Raw genomic sequence first — 7,891 nt, 5'->3', positions numbered from 1 at the left:
GAGATCATTCTTTGTAGTAATATGTAGCACTAGTTTCTTTGATTAGTACTATTCTAAGCAGTGGTATTATTCTAATATACTCAACAGTTTGAAAATGCTCAAACTATTTCATATGATAGATAAATCATTTATAAAATGGGGGAATGAGATGATATAATCATTTATGACTGTAGAGCGCTTTGAGACACGGATGAAAAGCACTAATTATTGTGATTAATTATTTGTATTATGGTAGCACCAGAAGCACTCACTCATGAATCAGGTGCTCGGTGCTGTACAAATTCAAAACAAAAAGATGGCTCCCTGCCCTAAAGGATCACAATTTAAAATGCGAGCTGAGGAATTTATCACACTTACAAGACTATTTCAGTACTCTAGTACTAAGTACTTAGCAACAGATTTTCTTGATGACTATTGCTGTTCCGCTGTAATTTAAGCAAATAAATTAAGATTTATTTATTTTCTCTTTTCTACCTCCAGGGTCTGTAAAATTGCAGCACCATGCAACTAGTAGAGCTTACAACCTGCCATACCATGCTGGGTTTTCTCCAAAGATTCTCAGAATCATGGGTACCAAAAAAAGATAAAAAAAAATGTAGTTTAATAGCTCTTTAGATACATATCTATATATATTTGCCAAAGCTTTTTATATAGGGCAAGCAGCTACCAAGGCATCACAGCTGAGTGCTGACTGTTGTTTCCCAGAAGGGGCCATATTGCCATCACAGCCAGGCCATGCCCTTGCACTTAGACCCTACGGCAAAGCTCACTTGAAGTCAGTGAGCTTGGTTCAGGCTCAGAATCCTTTAGTAGGAGGTTCAGATCATCGGGCCTGTTTCTCATCTACACCAAGGCCTTTTTATGTCGCGCTCAGCGTCAAAAGTGGCCTTAAAGTGGACAGGACTGTAACTGATGAGCACAGCAACAAAGAGAACCTTGGGGAAATTCACCCTGTGGGCCTGATTCTCCCTGACAGCACCGTGTCAGCTTCGGACTCTGTTTAATCGCCCGGAAGCATTAGTTTACGCTCTCCCCTTTTGTCCCATTTCTTCAGCTTCACTGCCATTCCCTGCTAGCTGCTGCACTGCCATAGCCAGGGGAGAAATTGCTGGGGTCAGTTCTTGTACTGTACTTGTGGAGTTACTCAACAACACTTCCTTTCTTTCTTTCTTTCTTTCTTTCTTTCTTTCTTTCTTTCTTTCTTTCTTTCTTTCTTTCTTTCTTTCTCTGGCAGCCAAGTCGTGTCTTAGTGGGTGATGCTGATTGGGGGAGCTTAATGAGAAAGGGAGAGGAAGGAGGAGCTCTGAACTTCTCTAGTCCTTTTAACCTTCCCTATACTATAGACAATAAATTTAGTTTCCTTTATAATTTTGTGTGTGGACTCCTCATTTGGTGCCCTGATTGGTGGGAAAAAGGGGTGAGATCATGAGCCAAGTCCTCAGCTGATGAGAAACCTGCCCTAACAAAACTTCCTGATGCTCTGGCTCCGCATGCTTATGGCTGCACTAGCTGCTTTTCCACTGTGGGTCTGACCCTGCATCCCACCCCACTCTTCTGCGGACTTCAGTGGGAGTTTGGGGAACACCCTGGTGTCAGGATCAGAACCCAAGTCCTGTAAGGTTGTGGTCACCAACCTGTCGATCGACATGTTGATCGGGAGGGCTCAACCGGTCGATCGGGAGGCATCCAGGGCCCCCCTATTTCTCCTCACCCCCAACAAGCCCCACTAGCTATCTCCAGCAACAATGGGGGTAGTGCTGGCTTCCTGTAGAATGAAAGGAAGTCCGGCAGCTGCGTGCCACTTCCTGGGTTTCAGGAAGTATGATGGCTTCTCTCTGTCCCCCAAACAGCCGGCGTGTTACCAGAACCCAGGTCTATGGCACGCCAGGGAATTGCTGGGGGAGGGTAGGAGTCCCCGGAAAAGGCGCATACCGGGGCTTCCCTCCTCTGCAGAGAGCGGGGGAATCCCCGGAGGAGGCGCATGCTGGGGCTTCCTTCCTCTGGGGGGTAGGGAAGACGGAGTCCCTGGAGGAGGCACGGGCCAGGGCTTCCCTTCTCTGGCGTGGGTGAGGAGTCTGGCGGCGGGAGGAAGAGGGGGAAGAAGTCCAGGGAGGAGGCATCTGCTGGGGACTCACTGTCTCCTGCCCCCACCAAGACTCTGCTCCCACTGGCACCCTGTCCCCTACCCCAGCACCCACTAGCACCCTTCTGCACCACCATGTCTCCTGCTCCCAACAGCGCAGTTGGGGGGCCACATTAGTGAGGTTTGGGGTGGGAAGTTGGATGAAGGTTTTTTTGCATCTCACTTGTGTGGCACCAACTGACTTTTCTATGGGTCAGTGTCCCCTGACTAAAATCAGGTTCTCCACCCTTCTTGTAAATAAAGACAATGTTGAAACATGTTGTGTTTGACATAATATTTTATTTAAAAATGAAGCCTGGCCAGCAAACCTCCACTTGGGGCCAAGCCCCCATCTGGTCGCAGCATCATAACACTCCTGCACCCCCTCACCAGACCCTAGGACTGAGCCTATCATACACTGGAACCCCCGTCCTGAGCCTCTCACATCCCTAAACTCCTGCACCCCCCCATCCTCAGTCTTCTGCCGCAACACCCCTGCACCATCCACTCTCCAGCCTGGAGTCCCCCTCCCCGAGGTAGCATCACCTTCTCCACCTCCTCCTGCATCCAAATTCCCTCCTAGAGCTTGCACTTCTCACTCCTTCAAAAACAACGAGGAGTCCTGTGACACCTTAGACACTAACTAATATTAGGTCATGACACGTCACAAGCTGATTAATTGCGTGTGCCCGCCTGAGCACCAGACATATCAAGACAGCCCAGCATGGTCCATCCTACCCATGTGCCCTGTCATGCTCCATGGCTTTTGTTTTCCTATGTGGTACTGTCTGAGTACCCCCCACTGCATACCCCTCCTCCATCCTTACTGGGAGCCAGGGGAAGGGGCCAGTGGCAGATCAGAATAAAGTCACCTGGAGTCACCCAGCCTGCGTCTTGTTATGTCAGCCTCCGTTTGTAATGCATGGGGCACCTCTTACAACCATGCACATAGTGGGCAGTGGCGCTTGATCACATAAGCAGCCCGTCTTTGCTTTCTTTTCAGTGGCTATAGGGTATGTCTATACTTCTGGAAGATCTCTTCCAGAAAAGCTTTTTCTGAAAGAAGCCTGCAGTCTAGACATTGCCATAAAGAGCCCAGTTGCCCACAGCTGTATGTTACTACCAGGAAGCACATTTATTCCTAAGTGAAAGCGTCACAGAAAAAAAACAGATTAAAAACTTACTTAGGTGCAAATGAACTTACCCAACTGCAACAAGGGCTCTGGCAGGAAATCAGTCCTTTAGACCCCACCCAGGTGTTTGCCTGGTTCATAACCTCTTTTGCTCAGAACAAGCACAGCCCTGAATGCCCTGGGGAATCACTGCTTTGTATGGCCCAGGCCTTTGACCTTGACAAATGAACTTTCTTCAGGATGTAGCATTGGATAACTGGCATCGGAGAGAGGAGTAAATACATTTGAATTTACCTCCTGCTCTTACACGACTTAAATATAGTTCAGTAGGGTTTGTCCCGGAAACTGCCATTTCTGTGGCACGGTCTCTTCCATGGGTTGCAAAACTGCATGGGTTTCAACTAGTAGAAAGTCGTTTCTAAAAAGCCTAGTGGTTAAACCCTAGCCGTTAAATTCTAATGCTGAAATAAATTTCATACGGCAGAGCCCTCCCCGAAGCCTCCCCGGGAATAGAGCTGGCACTGTTCAGGAACTAGGTTAGGGTTAGGGATAAGAAGAAATTTCCTCTGTGGACAGATTATCCCATATTTGTCCAGCAGGAGGTGATCTTGCCCCTTCCACTGATACAACTAATAGGAATTAAGGCAAATAGAAACATATAGAAGAGACCTCAAGAGATTGTGTCCTGGGATGGAGTCCTATGTTTCTGTTCAATTTCCATCCAGGGAAACACTCCTTGAATTTTCATTTGAGTGAAGGACTTGGCTAATTTTTGTTTGTACTGTTTCTTTCATCTCTGCCTCGGTGCCATGCATTTAAAATGCACAGCGAGCAGAAGGGGCAAATTCCTAGAAGATACATTTTTGAAAATGATTTTACGGCTATTTGAACAAACTCCGAAGATTACCAACCCATTGCGTGTTCCATGCAGAAATGGACGAGTCCCCAGCCTGTTTGGTTTGGTAGCCATTTATTGGGGGCCCAAAATGACTGAGCGAACTGAAACGTAGGCAAACCAACAGTATCGGAGGGGGAGGGGGCTGAAATGTTTCATTTCAACTGAACTGAAATGTTTGGTTTGAATTTTCATGCTTTTGGGCACATGGTTAATGAACTGGCAGGACACTTGGAGGCAGAAAGGAGTTGCAAAGCAGCAACAAAAATAAACATTTTGTTCTGTTGCACGACTGCAGCATGAGACAAGCGGCCTTGGGTAAGCAGACTCCTACCCTGGTGAAAACTTGGCGGCAGGCGTGTAGGCAGCGATGCTGCCAGTATGGGCTTGCTTTGCTTTTCCAATGTATCCTAAGGGACCCTCCACACAGTATTCCTGCTCTGGCTTGTTCTGCAAAAGCCACAGTGGGTCCTTGCAATACATCGGCTGCTTGTAGGGCTCCCAAGAGAGGTAAGTCTCCCGCGGGGGAGTTCATGGGCTTTTTTGGAAACACAGCGAGAAACCGAAATGCTATAGCCAGAGGTCCAAGCTCAGAGAAGTCGGGAGCTGTACAAAAAGTGAAGGCTTAGGCCCTGGCCGGAAGGGATAAATTGCCAGAGATGCTGTATAAAGGTCAGAGGTCTAGCATGCCTTATGGATCCACAACAGCCTCTACACAAGGTGTTGAATAAATTACTAGTTTCATCCCCTGGAGGCTAGTTCAATTTGCCTCAAGAAGAGAGTCACACTTTCAGGCTGGGTCCAACTCCATTTATTGTTTGCAAACAAGTTCGGCCGAGGAGCTCAGTGCTCAAAGCAAGGTCGACCTTGAGCATCGCCTGAGCTGAAACTTTTATAGATTTCACATTCCTTCTGGTCAGCGTGTCGCAACGTGATTGGTCACTGCAAGTTTACTCCGTTCCCTGGCAGAAAGTTTAGCAGCTTCTAAGGCATGCGTAATCAGCTAAATGATACGTGCTGTTTTGAGCTTAAGCAATGGAGGGGAAGAAGCACACTTAGTTTTTACTGCACGAGCACACTCCATCCCTTGCTCCTGCTCCGCTCCGTGCCTCCTCGTGCATGCCGCAGAACAGCTGGTTGCAGAGGCGCTGGGAGGGAGGGGAGAAGATTGGTGGGGCCACCAGTGGGTGGGAGGTGCTGGGGGGAGGGAGGCAACAGTCTGATGATGGGTGATTTTTTTTCCCATGGGTGCTCAGAGAGTGGGGCTGACAGAGTCTCTGGGCCCTGGGCAAGGCGGGAGTGGGAGGGGCCAGCTCTGCACCCCGAAGGGGCAGGGCCCTGGGTGGAAAGGGCAGGGCTGGGGCTAGCCTTTCCCGGGCAGCCCATAGCACTGCCCGGAGCAGGCCACGCAGGGCTCTGAAGATGATTTGAAGGGGGAGAGGAGCAACAGAAGCTGGGAGCCCTGTGCCCTTCTGACTCGCCAGGTCCCGGGACACTTGCCCCTCCCCCCCATCAGTGGGCCAGGCTCCTGCAGCACCCATGGAACTGGTGCATATATCTTTAATGGTTCAAAAGATGAAAGTATTGTGCAGTCAGTCACATAGCTAAACAGCTCTCTGGTTCTATGGAATTCCTATTTACCCGTTGTACCCTAGCATCCATCTCACAGGCTATGTCTTCCTTGCAGGGGTTTTGTGCAAAAACCTGCGGAACGTCCACACCTCAAGCACGTTTTTTCCGCAAGAAATTTTACAGTAGAAGGCTGTGTCTACACTGGGCCACATATTCCGGAAAAGTAGCCGCATTTCCGGAATAAGCTGCGAGCTGTCTACACTGGCCCCTTGAATTTCCGGAAAAGCACTGATGATCTACTGTAAGAAATCAGCTGCTTTTCCGGAAAAACTATGCTGCTCCCACTCGGGCAAAAGTCCTTTTTCTGGAAAACTGTTCCGGAAAAGGGCCAGTGTAGACAGCACAGTAGTCTTTTCCGCAAAAAAGCCCCAATCACGAAAATGACTATTGGAGCTTTTTTCCAGAAAAGCACGTCTACATTGGCCACGGACACTTTTCCGGAAGAAGGGCTTTTCCGGAAAAGCATCCTGCCAATGTAGATGCTCTTTTTCCGGAAATACTTATAATGGAAAACTGTTCCGTTTTAAGCATTTCTGGAAAAAGGTGACAGTGTAGACGTAGCCAAAGAGTTTTTGTGCAAAAGGTGTGTGTGGACTCTCAACAGGGGTTTCTTGCACAAAAAGAGCCAACTGGAAAAAGCACAGGTGCTCTGATGGCCATTCTGATGGCCATACAGTGTGGATGTTCTCTTGCGCAAAAGCACATCACAAAAGCAATGCGCTTTTGAGGTGTGGACATGCCTTTGCTCAAGAAATTTTTGCTGAAGATCTTTTCCCAAAAAAGTTTCTTGCACAAAACCTCTGTAGTGTAGACAAAGCCATGCTGATAACTTGTCTAGGGGACACCTGACCAAAATCGGCTAGAGGTGAGCTGAACCTTTGCCCCACACTTCACTCATATTTCCCTCTAGCCACATCCAGGGAATTGTAGGTGAGGGGAGACACAGACATTATCATTCTCTTTGGCCTTACTTACTCTGGAGGTCCTTCTGTGTCAGCGGAGCCATCACACTGTCAGGCTACATCTACCCTGGAACCTTTTTACACAAGAACAACTTGTTCAAAAACCTGTGGAGCGTCTACACTGCACGCATGTTCTTGTGCAAGTAAATTTACAGTAGAGCGTCAGAACAGAGGGCTTCTTGCAGAAGAGTTATTCTTCTTCCCATGAGGAATAAGCCCGCTTGCGCAAGAGCTCTTGCACAAGAAGGCAGAGTAGACAGGCAATAGGGGTTTCTTGCGCAAGAAAGACCTATGGCTAAAATGGTCATCAGCGCTTTCTTGCGCAAGAGAGCATCCACGCTGCCGTGGACGCTCTTGCACAAAAGCACATGGCAGTGTGGACGTGTTCTTACGTATGTCCTTTTGCACAAGAAATCTCCAATCATCAGCTCTGCTCCAATCATCAGCTCTTCTCCAAATACCGGTGACCACTTTCCCTAAGCAAACTGAGAAATTCCCAGACAGGATCAGACTGAGGGTCCCTCTAGCCCAGGATCCTGTTTCCAACAGGGATCAGCATAAGGCAATAGTTCCCAATCTTTTTGATACTGGGGACCAGTAAACCCATTCACAAGCTTTTGGAGGACCAGTAACATTTATTTGCATATTAATTAAAGAAATTATGAATATGCAAATTAATTGTTTCTGGTCTGCCCCAAACCCCCAATGCTCAAAGGAGAAGGGCCGGTCGACTGCCCTGGGCTGTTTCCCAACCGCAACCCCGAGGTATATACTTCACCCTTGTTTGGGACCGATAATGTTAAAAGATCCCTCTCAGGCCTGCTGGGTGACTTGGCTCGTATGGGCCCTGGAGGTCAGTTGAGTAGCCCCATGTCCTCTCCTCCAGTCGCACCTGCGTTCATGGATGAAACTGTGGGCTGCACCCTGCCCTGTCGCTGGCCTTACCTGCCTGGGGAGTCGTTCCTCCCTCCCCCCTCCAGCCCAATCCCAGCTGCTTTATTGTCCGGCACCAGCTCCCACAGCTGCATCTGGCGCTGGGTGTTCTGCGTTGGTGCACACAGCACCCAGCCGTCTCCCTGGGTCCTAGCACCCGCCGGATCTAGTCCCGCTACCTGGGAGCATGCCCAGCAGAGACACTGTGGCGGAC

Source organism: Pelodiscus sinensis, chromosome 24, assembly GCF_049634645.1.
Source record: "Pelodiscus sinensis isolate JC-2024 chromosome 24, ASM4963464v1, whole genome shotgun sequence".
NCBI classification, from domain to species: Eukaryota; Metazoa; Chordata; order Testudines; family Trionychidae; genus Pelodiscus; species Pelodiscus sinensis.
The sequence above is the reverse complement of the archived record's forward strand: the minus strand, read 5'-3'. Positions refer to the sequence as shown.